General features: G+C 32.0%; 1 long non-coding RNA gene across 2 annotated transcripts in view; it reads left to right on the top strand.

Annotated features, from left to right (window-relative positions):
- Positions 1-15,576, top strand: part of LOC142341726 (uncharacterized) — a 66,100-nt gene that overhangs the window by 24,287 nt on the left and 26,237 nt on the right. The window contains exon 3 of one of the 2 annotated variants that reach the window (XR_012759123.1): positions 14,931-15,125. The exons of the other annotated variant lie outside the window; for it this stretch is intronic. This is a non-coding gene — a long non-coding RNA (uncharacterized LOC142341726). The remainder of the gene's footprint in view (positions 1-14,930; positions 15,126-15,576) is intronic. 2 annotated transcript variants of the gene reach the window in all.

The following is a 15,576-nucleotide window of genomic DNA, read 5'->3' as shown; positions in this document are numbered from 1 at the left end:
AGAACCTAGTGATTATGAGAAGAGCCCGTTTATAGACCGAGAGGAAGAACTTCTGCTGAAAAATGGAAGCACTTACTACGGTAAATTAGCTATTGACCTGTTTCAATGTGAAAAGTTACTGCTTCCAAATACAAAAGTAATATTGAAATTGATTCGTGCAAGACCTAATTTTTACATGATTTCCTACAATCCTCATATTTCCCTTAAGGTTCTTGACTGTTCCTTATTTACAGGACGCGTGGTTGTTAACGAAGTGTATCACCAGACTATCAAATACCAATTAACTCATCAACCTGCTTGTTACTACTTTATGGAAACCATTGCACGTACATTTATTATTCCCTCAGGACAGAACCAGTTTATTCAGGAAAATGTTTATAACAATGCTCCAATCAGAAGAGTAGCTATTGCGATGAACACCAATTCGGCATTCACAGGACAATTTCAAGAAAATCCTTTCCATTTTCAGAAATTTGGCTTGCCAGAACTTAGAATTGTTCGCGGAGGTAAAGCTACTGTATCGCTTGATACAACTAATGACTGTAGAGCATACGTAACAACAATGAAAGCAATGAATTTTAACGAGGAAATTCCTGCTTTACCGAGTCATCAGTTTCAGAACCACTACATACTTGTATTCGATCTCACTTCACTTCAAGATGCTGGCGAAAATGTTCATTATCCTGAACTCAGTGGTGAAAGTATTCGATTGGAAATGTTTTTTGATCGTTCACTAAGAAACGTAACAGAACTCATTGTTCTGGGAGAAAGGATGTCCACTGTCAAAATTGATCAGTTTGGGACTGTTGCTAAAAATGTCTAATAATTTTTTATCATTTTTTCAATTTTATGTACTTTGTTGGAACATTTGTAGGCTTAACCTCTCTATCTAGCTGTTGTTCTCTACATCAATTGTTAATTAACTAATGGATGTGAACTGGGGTAGACTAACTTCAAATATATATATTTATATTCCTTTGCTAATTTTCCTTGGACTTTTTATAATTATTGTTTTGTTTCATCCCAGCACCCAGAACGAAATGGTTGACAAAATCACAAAATCCAAAGATTGTTGCTTCTCTCAACAGAACGAAAGTTTTCTGCTTGATTGCTCTGTCAGGAATCCTTGTACAAACGGAGCTTGTGAGATAAAGAAAAGAAAACTTATTTGTCATGGATAACACCTCACTTCGTGACATTATTGAACGTATTCCAGAGCTTAAATTCCGGTATATTGGATCCTTTCCAGCAGATTTGGTCCCAAATTTGCCCAAATTTACATTTGCAATCATCAACACTTCCCCAAGCAGTGAAGCTGGTGAACATTGGATAATGATTGGTCGCCTCAATAGGAACTATTACTATGCGGATTCTCTAGCACGATCAATCACACATTACAAATTTTTGAACAAAAAGTATCAGAAAATGATACACAAACCACTCCAGAAAATGGAAAGGTTGTGTGGGTTCTACACTATTTATGCTGCTTTTCATCTATTTAAATTTCTACAAACAAACTTGAACAATGTTCATGATGTGCATGTACTAAATTTTATTAGTAATTATATGTAAATTTGTTTACTGGGGTATACACTAAGCTGGTGCCCAATAAAGTCGACATTAGTTTTTAACAATTGTACCTTTTACTCGGTTAGCTACGCAAGTTTTTCCTTTTTGTCGACTTTATTAACCCACTCGGCTAAATGTACCTCGGTTTTCACTTATTTTAATAGCAAATTATACCAATTTAATGTAAATGTTCGAGTGATTTTGTATTTTGATGTGCATAATTTATACTATGTCTGTTATTTATAACTTTTTCAATTCAATTTTTTTTTAAAAAAAGCTGTCATTTTTAACCAATCAGAAGAGAGTATTTAGAAATTATTGAAAAAACGGCGTAAAAATCTACAAAAATCTCAACAATTTTTCAAAAAATACCCCTAATCTTAATATATGTCAGCGGATATAAATAATCATAAAACATGTCGACCGCTATAACTAATCCTAATACATGTCGACCGCTATAACTAATCTTAATACATGTCGACCGCTATAACTAATCTTAATACATGTCGACCGCTATAACTAATCTTAATACATGTCGACCGCTATAACTAATCTTAATACATGTTGGCCGCTATGACTAATCTTAATACATGGCGGCTATACACAATCTTAATACATGCATATTCCTAATCTTAATACATTGAGATCCTGTTCCTAATCTTAATACATGGAGATTCTATTCCTAATCTTAATACATGCAGATTCTATTCCTAATCTTAATACATGCAGGTTCTATTCCTAATCTTAATACATGCAACCTATACCCTATCCTAATACATTGAGACCGCTATACCTAATCTTAAAACATGCAAATCCTAAAAAGGGGGTGGGGACCCCATTTCTTGGAAAAAGCCGCTATAACCAATCTTAATACATAGGGTCCCCAACCCCCCCCCCCCCCGGGGACGATCACTCACTCTATTACTACTCCTACTAGTCTTAACAAAACCTTTGGCATAAATGATATCTAATTTCTTTTTATTCTCTAGAGACAGTCCTTCAGCTTCAAGTTTAGTTTTGTGCTTAGGCTTAATCTTAGCCTTAGGTATTGACTTGGGTTTGGGATTGGGTTTAACAACAACAAAAGGATTAAACTTTTTAACTTCCATTATTTTTTATATATAGAAATTTAGAAATATAAAAATATGAGTAGCTTTAATAAGTTTAAAACTAATTCTTATTGTGTTGGTGGTAGACATTATAGTGGTACTATTAATATTCGAGGGGTTGCTTCAGCTAAAGGAACTAAGATGTCAAAGGGATCCTGTGCTTTGCGTAAAAGAAATCAGTCAATGACAATATCTGATGCAACAACAGAAGCACAAGGATTGAAAGATTTCTTTAAGAGTGTAGGCAAAGCAACAGTTAACTTTGGAAAGAAAGTTGCTAATAACCCAGTAGGGGTTTTAGTGATTGCAAGTAAAATAGGAAGTGCGGCTGCAAGTAGAATCCCTAAAGCAGCTCTAGCAGCCACGCCTGATTTAATTAAATTTGCAACTACTGGTGAAGGTATAAAAATAGTACAGAAAGGTAGAGGGTTATATTTAGGTACTAAGAACAGATAGTTTAATGTTATTAGAGTTTATGTAATAACTTTGTCTATCGGTAACTGCTTGGCCTGCCACGGACGAAGTCCGTTTGCAGATGATTTTGACTATGACTAAGACTATAGCTATGACTATGACTATAACTATAAGTGTAAGTCTATGACTATGACTATAAATGTAAGTCTATGACTATGATTATAACTATGACTAGGACTATGGCTATATCTACATCTAACGGTAATTGTTAAAACTAATAATATTATTACTAAATACATTATTATAACTAAACACTATTATTTTTAAGTTAAAAAAAACACTCAATTATTTTTCTTATTGTTCTTATATTCCTCATATACCTTAACAAATTCATTATATTCGTCATTATCTATTGTATTATCATTCTTTGATTTAGTATTTAGTTTATTAAACTTATCACTAAATTGTTTACTTAGAATATACATTTGTGAATACTTCATAATTTTATTTCTTATTTTAGTATTAACTGTTTTTGATAATGAACCACAAACAGTTGCCGTAACAAAAGCTGTTGGAATAGAATAAGGTAATCCTTATACCTGATAATGCAACTGATGTTGATGTTGCAGTTGTTGCTATAGATGATAGTACTAGTTCTGTTATCTCAGCTACGTTAATATAATTCTTATATCTACTTAACTTTTTACTATAATTATTAGTTTCAGTTCCATAATAATTTCTAATAACTTTTGTAATGTTAATATTGTTTTTAAAATTTTTATTATCTTGAATCTTTTCATTTATCAATCTTTCTGATACAGATGATAGATCCGGATATAATAATCTTTGACTCGGTGCTGTTGGCTGACTCATTTTCAGTAGTAAAATAAGTCGCAATATCTTTCATTATATCTTCTTGTTTAAAATCATAATGAATCTCTAATCTTGCTTGTTCTTTGTTGCCTACTAGCTTACTTTCTAATAATATAGCTATTATATATTTCATAACTATCTTCATCATTATTATATGGTTTTCTCTTAAACCTCTCCATCTATCAACAAATGCATCACCCAATTGAATAATAGTAATTGACTGATTAAACCTATTGTCATCAAACTCCACTTTTAGTTCATTATATTTAGAAATGGTGTCAGCGGAAACTTTGTTGCCAAAATAAACGATAGTAGATTCAATTTCAGTTATCTTATTAGCTAGTGTGGATATATTAGATGAGTTAAAAGAAACTATTTCATCTGTATCACCATCAATCCATATAGTATCTCCATTGGTTGTAGATGATGGCAAACCAATAATGTTTGCATTTAGCTGGCCAATTGTAACTTATTCAAATTTACCTTTTCTTAGTTCAGTTATGTTTTTACTTAAAATATCTATTTTATTTTTAGATGATAATAGGTTATTATCACAATACTCTTTATTAACAACATCTTTTTGATCTATGGCAGGGTGTTTATTTGTAATTTTATAAGTATCTTTCATGTCAATATTATCATTATCTTCTAGGAATAAACCATGAGCCTTACTTAGTGTTAAGTTGTTCATTGATGTTGGTGTTGATGTTGATTGTTGTTGATGTTGATGTTGATTGTTGTTTAGCCTCATTGAATCTATTTCTTGTCATCTTTTTATTTGTTTACAGAAAGATTCGAATCCAGCTTGCTACCTTGTGGACCTCCGGCAATGTTTCGCCATTAGGCAACCTGCTTCGCACATGACCGGAGGTCTATATCTAAAGATTCCAAAACCTTATTATTAGATTCAAAATCAAACTCGGATTTTAATAGTTCCTGTTCATAATATTTACCTTCTATTATCTCTCTATTAATATCTTCTAATTTATTTGTTGGTGGTTGGGCTTTGAGAACTTCATTCACTTTAAACAATTCTCTATTCCAGTTAGAAGTGTATCCTTTAGAGAAAATGTTACGTTTGCCTGCATTCCTAACATAATCACCGACAATAAGTTTGGGTTTAATATTCTTCAAACTAAAAGTGTATTTAACCTTATCGGGATTATTAGAAGCGTCAACGGGTGTCATATTGATTGTTGACTGAATGTTATTTTTATATGTTACAACTGCATCATTTAATATATTTACCCAATTACCATCACCATTGATGAGCATTGGTTTATTAATTATGTGTAATAATGTTCTATTAAATCTCTCTATCAATACAGCCTTTAAATTGCTATAAGTAGAATACAGTTCTGTCTCCTATTCTTTAAGTAAAGATTTAAATGTTTTATTGTAAAACCCACTACCTCTATCTACCCATAACTTTTCTGGTTTTCTATCTTTGAAGCCACCCTGTGGATGTTCACCTAATAATATTTTAAAGCCATTAGTTATAGATAAACCAGATTTATTCTTCAATGAAATAACCCATGCATATTTTGTGAATATGTCTATATCTGTTAATATAAACTTATAACTATTATTGTATTTACTTAGAGATGATTTGTCTATCAAATCAGCTGACCATGTTTCATCTTTATATAATGGTATTATTCTTTGTCTTCTAAACTTCGTTATTTGAGGACTGAATACTTCTTCAGCTAGAAGTTGTTGTTTAGTTTTAATTGTGTCTTGTTGTTTTTCCACCATTATTTAGTTACCATAATTAAAAACAAAATTGTCTAGTTGTTCTGTGTTAATAATTTTCAATGATAATAGTTGTTTGGATATTTTTAACATTTCATCATATAATCCATCATGACCAGCTTTTGTTTCTTGTATGATAATTCTAATCTTTCTACTGAATTATTTGGGTTGATCGGGGAACCCGCTTGGGGAACCAGGGGCGGAGCCCCTTCGCGGTTTGCAATCAGGGAACCTGCTTCGCAGATGCTATTTGAACCCCTACCGAATACACCATCTTTTCCCAATAGTACACTTTTTATTGTTCTATATCTGATACTTTTCTTATCACCTTTTCCTACATCATATCTAATATCAAATAAAAACCTTTTTAATTTTGTTTTCACCTTCCTTGATATTTTCACCATATGTTACATTTGAGTTAGTAGGAAAGTTTATAAACCCATCTGAAAATTCATATATATTAACCTTAACTATAAATGCATTATATTAAGTTATATTAAAAACCATTCATTTTGTATCTCCTAGCAGGTAAATCTACGAGATATAATTTCAATTGAGTATTAGTTTGAGCCCCCATGTCATGAAGAAGTTTGGCTGTTTTTGTATCAACATAACTGGTGCTATATCTTGAGTTTCCTCCATGGCTTCATTGGACAAATCGGGCTTCATTAATGCCCTGTTTCTAGTTTGCTCTATCATCTTAGTTTGCTTATCTAACTCTTGATTTTGCCAATCAATTGCTCTTAATGTTTGTTCATCTAATGCAAGATTCCGTTCAGTGTTTGCATTTAGTGTTTTAGTCAAAGGATCAAATAACTCTTCTATGTCTCCATAATATTCTTGTTGTTTTAATTTATCTTCCAATATATTCTTTCTGTTTTCTTTTTCAATTTTTTTAATTCTATGAGTTTATCTAGTTTAGTCATTTTTTATATATTGAAAAAATTTAATGATGGAGAAAAAAGATAACGAAAATTGTCTTGATGGAAACTACACTGAGTTAAAAAAAAATGTTTAGCTTTTGGAAAGCAATATCAGGGCTATGGAAAAGTTTATCAAGCATGCTATGGATCCCTGGCATGATGAATTAGTATTTTCAAGTTATTCTAAATATATGGATGAAAGGGAAACCATTAAATAATAAAATTTATAGAATATAATAAAAACAAATTAACTAGTGGAAATAGTGATTCGGAAATACCTTGGGGGAAGTTGATGATCTATAATGTGCTAACTACTAAACCAAGGGAAGCAATTGATCATTTTATTAAGATGGTTATAGATTATTATTAAACAGATTATTTTTTATTAGAATTAAAAATCGGGGAACCTGCTTCGCAGATCATTATATAATCTAATAGCAGCTTCAATTAACTTTCTATCATCATTAATGGTTAGTTCTGGAATATTATCTATCCGAAAAGCTGTTTCACATTGGAGTAGTATTAATCTTTTTGTATTAAATTTCTCTCGATTAGATATAGATTCTCATCATGAGGATAGCTTTTAATATTATTTACATAGATTCTTTTATCATCGAATGTGTTTAGACTAATCTTGCTTGTTGTTTGTTGTTGTCATGTCATCACCAACTTTTTGTATTCTACATTCATCAACAGTTCTCTGTGTGTTAAACATTAATGCATTATAATACTCTTCATGTTTAGCATTGTTACAATTCTACATTCCTTTCTCTTTAGTATTCTTACGATAATCCTAAAAGCTATATGTCTTTGGTGACAGGGCTATAAATTCTTCTATTATTCTACTTCTGAATTCATGTTTGAATTTACCTGGAACTTTATAATTAGTTTTGAATGGTTTTTCGAGATTGGATAGGTCAATGTGTTCGTCGGGTACATTACCCTCGCTAAAGCTTAATACAAAACTATCAGTATCCATATAATGGAGTTGTAGATCTTTGAGGGTCGGTAGAAGAATATTATAGAATACATCATACATGTGTAATTTTCTTAATTCTAATATAGTAACACCTACATATACAGGCGAATCATATTCTATTTTTTTCTTTATATATTCAATTTGGCTATAATCCTTATATCTAGTTATATTTTCAAATGTTGTTTTACTTATACTTTTCATTATCCTTTCTTCATCATGTTAGAACTTACTTTGAAGGAAGTGTAGAGGATTCATGCACATTCTTCCATATAGCTTCCATATAGTGAGTTGTTCATTAATTTCCTTACATCCTTTTCTGCTTCAATTTTAGCTGTTGCTCTTTTGTAAGTATTGTATTGAATATAGTCTCTACATATATAATCTTGTTTAAATTGAATTAGTCTATGAGTTTTGGCTACTTTAACACGCATTTTAACATAGAACTTTAACATTCTATAATGAACCATATATTCTGTCTTGTTGTTTTGGTCTAAGATTAATTTCTCTGATCTTGCCTTGCCTCCATCTCTTTCCCTATAGCCTAATTCATTATCATTTATCTTTTTTATGAGGAATTATTGCAGGCTGCTCTGTTCTTTCCTGACAACTATTAGTATAATTAATATCACAAACTATAAACTAAGGGCATGATGAATCAATAATTTCAAGCTATTCTAAATATATGGATGAAAGGGAAACCAGTAAAATAACAAAAAATTTATAGAATATAATAAAAACAAATTAACTAGTGGAAATAGTGATTCGGAAATACCTTGGGGGAAGTTCATGATCTATGATGTACTAACTACTAAACCAAGGGAAGCAATTGATCATTTTATTAATAGGTGGTTATAAAATATTATTAACCAGATTGTTTTTTATTAGGCTAATAAATCGGGGAACATGCTTCGCAGATCAGTGAAACTGCTTTGCAGATCAATATATAATCTAATAGCAGCTTCAATTAACTTTCTATCATCATTAATGGTTAATTCTAGATTATTATCTATCAGCAAATCTGTTTCACATAGCTTTCTCGGAGTAGTCTTATTCTTTTTTATTAAATCTCTTGAATAGATATAGATTCTCACCATGAGGATAGCTTTTAATATTATTTACAAAGAATGTCTTATCATCGAAAGTGTTTAGACTAATTTTGCTTGTTTTTGTTGTTGTCATGTTATCACCAATTTTTTGTATTCAACATTCATCTACTGTTCTCTGTGTGTTATACATTAATGCAGTATAATACTCTTCATGTTAAGCATTGTTACAATTCTTTATTCCTTTCTCTTTAGTATTCCTAGGATAACCTTTAAAGCTTTATGTTTTGGTGACAGGGCTATAAACTCTTCTATTATTTTCCTTACCAATTCATGTTTGAATTTACATGGAATTTTATTATTAGTTTTGATTGGTTTTTCGAGATTGCATAGGTCCATGTGTCCGACGGGTACATTACCCTCGCTAAAGCTTAATACAAACTATCAGTATCCATATAAAAGAGTTGTAGGTCTTTGAGGGATGGTTGAAGAATATTATAGAATACATCATACATGTGTAATTTACTTAATTCTAATATGGTAACACCTACATATACTGGAGAATCATATTCTATTTTTTTCTTTATATATTCAATTTGGCTATAATCCCTATATCTATTTGTATTTTTAAATGTTGATTTACTTATACTTTTCATTATCTTTTCTTCATCATGTAAGAACTTACTTTGAAGGAAGTGTAGAGGATTCATGCACATTCTTTCATATAGTGGGTTGTTCAATAATTTCCTTACATCCTTTTCTGCTTCAGTTTTAGCTGTTGCTCTTTTATTAGTATTGTAATGAATATAGTCTCTGCATATGTAATCTTGTTTAAATTGAATTACGCTATGAGTTTTAGTTACTTTTACACACATCTTAACATAGAATTTTAACATTCTATAATGAACCATATATTCTGTCTTGTTGTTTTGGTCTAAGATTATATTCTCTGATCTTGCCTTGCCTCCATCTCGTTTTCTATAGCCTAATTCATTATCATTTACCTGTCTTTTATGAGGCATTATTGCAAGCTGCTCTGTGATTTGTTTACAACTATTAGTATAATTAATATCACAAACTATATAGTAACCATGATCACTATCATCTGGAGTATTAAGTATAACATCTTTAGATGTATCAGAGTACTTGAAGTCCTTATAAGGTAACTTTTCAGCATTGCATAGCCGTATAGGTTGTTTGCGTCTATGTAACCATATGGTCTTACCATTGTCATTGTCATTGTCATTGCCATCTGCGAAGCATGTTCCCTGATTGCCATTATCATTGCCATTACTATTATTATTACCATTAACATTACCATTACCATTATTAATATATCTATCACAAATTATACCACATATACCTCCTCTTTTTGCTTCAACAAAATCATCTAGCGTTTGTTTATCTTGTAAAGTATCTAATGTAACACCACATGACATTAAACAACAATCAAAACTATAACCGGGAGACTAACATAGACTTTTGGGTTGAGTCCGAGCTCTTTCATACTAAATTTGACATATTCTTTCATGCAGTAGTCTAGTATTTGAACATCATTCTATAAATACTCTATAGTTAGATCTTTACCAGTTTTATAACTGTTGTCTTTATTAAAGTTATCGACTTCATATGGTGTTGGTAATTTATTAGATAGTGAGGTTTTGTCTTCTATATTTAGATTACCTATAAGCTTATCATAGTCATCTAAACCAAAGTATTCGTATGGATATAATGTTTTAGTTTTACACACGTATATCTTTGCCATTTGATATAGATGCATAGCTACGAAGTTATAACTATCTAAGAATTTAAGACAACCAATGCTAAACATCTCAGACTGACCAGCAGCTAGTGGTATATTATCTACTTTCCTTTTATCATTATTCTGTTTAAAGAGTTCACTATACAGTGGATTGAAATGATAACCAGAGCCATTATGGAATATTATGTGAATGAAGTTTTGTTGTTTGTATCTTAGACTACACATTCTACATGCTGGTCCTCTGTATTTACCAGTTTCGTGACAGTGATCTTTTTTAATAACTGTTTTGCTGTATATATGACAAGTGTTATTAATACATGTTTTGCTGTATATATGACAAGTGTTATTGGTTTCATGATATAATTCATCTTCTTTATTAAATATCATTGCTTTGTTTAACTTGAAAATATTCTCTGTTTCTATTTCTAATGAGTCTCTAGCAAATCTTTTGATACAGTCTAGACCAAAGTAGTATTTGAAATTACCTTGCCAGATGTAGCCAACACTTATTGGTATGTGTTCAGCTATTAAATATTTATAGTTATTAGATGCGACTTCAACAATGCAACATTCTATATCAGCAGTTATAATATTTTTTATATTGTGGCGCTTATGTTCATTTATAAAAGTAAAATGGTCTTTCTTGGGACAAACAATCTCGTCATATATCTTGTCATATTTAGTTTGAGAGTTAAAGCAATATGTACATCTATCACAATATTAATATTTAATGTTATTTTTGTTTTGACGATCCAACAGAGTTTCCATGTTTTTTAATTAGAGCACAGTGTTCCATTCCGGCTTTTTCCCAAACTAATATTCTAACATCTACTCTATCTTCATCAAAGTCATCCACTGGTTTAGGTAATTCTACTTTACCATCACCACAGTGCGTGTATATACAAATAATAATTTTGTACAATTTTTGTATTCTTAATATATAGCCGAAGTCACCTTCATTTTGTTGTCTTGGTGTAATTAGTTTATTCAGGTATTTACTTTCACGTGCTGCATGAATCATGGCAGGATGTAGCCAAGCAGCAATATTTAGTTGCAAGCAATTGTATTTGGAATTGCGTATATTTAATAATGATTTAGAGTTTGTGAGATCGGCAGGTAAATCTATATAACTACCAATAGATGCTTTAGTTGGTTCAACTTTTATCTGAAAAATTCTTAACCCGAGAAACTCAAAGTCATAGCCATAGCCTTCATATATTATCCTTTTCAAAGTTTAGCCATTGTTTGAAGTCTCCATAATCATATTTTGCATTATTAACAATATAGTCAGTGTTGAAGAATATTTTTGTGATCTAAAGTTCTTCTTTGGTTCTCTTCCTGTACTCACACTCGGTTGTGATCTTATAATAAATCTCTTGACTTTACGAAACTGGTAACAGTTTTTAATTTCTTCTAAAGAGTTATTAATAGCTTCATCTATATCTTCAATGTAATTTCCACCTTGATCAGTAATATAAAGTTCTTTCATGTTCTGGCTAGAGTTTATATCAAAGTATTCTGTGTTTTATAGATACTTACGATTATGTCTATATGAGTGAGTAGATAGGGCTATATTGTTTTTAAATTCTAGATGACCTTCTTTACATTCATACTTAATTCTGCTTTAGATATTATGGCGCAGCTTGGCCTCTGGCCCATCTTTTGGTTTAGTTGGAGGACTAGCTTTAGTAGTAGGTTTAGTTTCAATAATATCTTTCGTGTTATCTTTAGTTATACTCTCAGTTTTAAGCTTACTCTCAGTTTTAGGGTTAGGTCTGAGGAAGTAATATTCTTCTTCTGAGTCATATACTCTCTCCATGTTTTCAGGTATGGGTTGGGATGATGGGGGTATAACCCTTTCAGTTTCAGGCTTAACATTGATAGGGGCTTCATCATCAAAATCAATCATTTTCTCTAACAAACTTTATGTTTTGAATCATATGATTGATGCCTGTATAAAGCATTCTTTGTTTCAAAACATAAATCACAGACCTCGCAGAAGTTTACATTGCTGTTAGTTGAATGAGACATGGTGTATTTTATTAGGGAAAAATTTGGAAAAAATATTTGTTCGAAAGAGAAAAATGAAGTGTGATAAGTATAAAAATAATCCTTGGAGAGAATGTTGTAATGATTGCAAAGAGTTAGAATATTGTTGTTATATGCATGAAGATATAGTTAAAGTAAAAGATTAAATTAAACATTTGGGGGGCCATTATGCCAATCCAAATCAATATCTAGAGTGTAATATGGGTAAGGTTTATAAGCAAATTTTTTTCTTTAGGTTTAGAAATGGAAGATGTAGATTGTGCATCTATCTTAACAGATATAGATTTGGCCATACATATTTAGATATGGCCAGAAATCAGTTCAGAGAGCGTGTTTATAAGTATAAAACCTGCGAAGTGGTTTCACCGATCTGCAAGGCAGGTTCAAGCTGATAAGTCTTCGACCATGTTTCACCAACTGCGAAGCAGGTTCAAGGATCAGATTAATTTTTGACTTAACTTTCGGTGTTTCACCGGGTATACATTTGTTCATCATAAAATTTTTGATTGCTTTTGAAGGGAAGTGAAAGCCACGATGAATAGCCAAAAATTGCTGTGGAGAAAAAGGCCCACTCATGGAGAATAATTCTAGAAAATTCTGTTTCTAGAATATTCGTACATGATTTTTAACTTAAAATTAGTTATCATTTCCCAAGTAATTACCTTTTTAAAGTAAATAAATAATTAAATCCTTCTTTTAAAATGAATGCATTGTATAATCTATTAAAATTTCATTAAATACTCAACTTGCAAGCTAATATTTAAATATGTCTTAATTTCGCATGTTTTACTCGTTTGATATCATTCTGCTAATGGCGATGGTCATTTCTGTTAATGGAGGCGGCCATTTTAGCATGACGCGCACTTTTCCTTTCTATTATTTATTGAACTGTTTTTTAGACTAATCAAAGCGAGCGCGTATTGTGCTGGTAGTGGCGGCTATCTTTGTTAAAGTTTTTTATTAAGAGTTCAGTCAGCTTAATATTTAAAATTAAAAGTGTTCAAACATTCTGTAGTTTTACCCTCCCCCACAGTTGCCATTAAGAAAAGTCGAGCAGTTCTGCCGTACCGTGGTAAAGGCGAGTCAACCTTTTAACAAGACCTCTCAAGACTCGGCTAAAAAAAATGTACCCTGGTACATAGAATCACTCAGTTAAACATCATAGACCAATCGTCTCCAAGGGTAAAGTCAAAGTTTTAGAGAAACTTGTTTCTTTTTATCCAATTCTAAGCAATTTTGAGTGATTCTCAGTTCATCCATTTCTATTGAAAAAAACTTTGCGGGCCCGGTTAGCCTGATTTGTTTCAGTATATTTTGATATATTAGATATGAAATTAGGCTCTGAATTAACTTTGAAAATTTTTGGATATTTGCGTACGACATTCATAAATTATACGGGCTATATGACTTTTTTGTACACAAATTTGAACGAGTATTTGTGTATATAGTGGTGCTTATAGTAGTGGATAAAACAAGGCTACCAGTTAGCAGACGGCTTGGTCCATTTCCCGAGTTTTTACGAGGGAAAATGGACCAAGTTGGCTGGTGGCTGGTAGCCTTAATTTATCCTCTACTAATGTTTAATCATCTAATGTCTATGTTGCTGGTTGCTACAGACCGACTAATGCTTTCAAAATTGGTCTTCCCAGGTTCTGAAGCATTTTTTTTCGTAGAGGACTGGCTGTTGTATTGAGTTGCACTTCTGGGCTTTGATAAGTCCAAATAGTTTGTTTGGCGCCAATTAGAGCAAACTTTTATAATATTAGCTCCTAAAGAGGTTAACGGACTGAAATTTTGTTTCGGGGTTGCACCAAAAATAGGCATGGGCCAGACTGAACAGACCGAAGTTTGCGTATGAGCCCGACCAAACACACGGCGACGGGGTATGGGCCAGACCGAACAGACCGAATTTAGGTATGGGCCTTAAAGAACAGACCGATGACGGGGTATGGGCCAACACGAACAGATACGATTCCGGTATGGGCCAGACGGAGCAGCGCAACCAAAAATTTGGCCAGACTATGAGCTCGGTCGCACCGGACCCCCTGTCCGCAACCCAGGTCCAGCTGGTTGATACCTGTCTTGGGCCGAGGACTTCATTCGGGGCATTGAAAGATCTCGATATCTTTTTAAATGTAACTGGCAAAATCAAATTCTCCTAGTTGTCAAAAATTAAGCAGTTATGGACATTTTCCATCAGTGCTATCAATAATTCTGCTCCAACAGTATCCGGCACTTGTCATTACATAGTAACTCATTATGGAAAAACATGCTTCTGGAAGTTGTCAGAATATTGCACCTATTAAGATGGTTATCAAGAAAGATACTGATGCTAAGTTTTAATTCTATCGTTTCCACAGTATTAATGTATTCGAAAACGACGCTGTAAATTATATTTGCAATTACGGACCTCAATATAGATAGTGACGTCTTGTGAAGTTGTTTTTTGCTATTTAGAAATTATGGAGTCCCTATCTTTCACATCAGTTAGAAAATATCAATTCTTACGCCAGTGAGAGCGAGAGACAGAAAGAAAGAAGGAAAGAGACAAAAAATTCTGATGTCTCAAAATCTGCTTCAGATTGATATGTACATAGAAAGTCGATGGCGGTGTGCAAGCGGAGGAGAACTTCGTGGTACCAATTATTTGAGGTCTTATCGTTTCATTATTTTTTTAGGAATTGAAACTAATGTATAGTGAATTATGGTTCCAACTGCTCTTCACTTTGGCATCAAAAAGTTCTCTAATATGCAAAAAAATCTTTTTGAAAAGTACCTGATAATTTTTATTGTTGTAGAAAATTTTCCCAAAAATTTCAATGTAACATTTATTGCTAAAATCGAGAAAAAAAATTAAAAAAATTAATCTAGTCTGAACAGTGTGGTAAATTATTCAAAAGTTTGTTTCAAAGGCGAAACTGAACTTGGATATTACTAGATCGTTACTGCCGCCCTGCCAAAATTATTCGTCAATTTTTTCTCAGTTTGTCTAGGTTTTGATTCGGACTTCGATATCTCGATGGTGTTAACGTTGTGCATTAAAATCAATTGTGTGACTGCCATTGGGTATCGTGATGCAAGCAAATTTTTCACACATAATGCA

This window comes from Convolutriloba macropyga, chromosome 6 (assembly GCF_964194025.1).
Source record: "Convolutriloba macropyga chromosome 6, txConMacr16.3, whole genome shotgun sequence".
NCBI lineage: Eukaryota > Metazoa > Xenacoelomorpha > Acoela > Convolutidae > Convolutriloba > Convolutriloba macropyga.
This window is presented reverse-complemented; position numbering and strand designations above follow the sequence as displayed.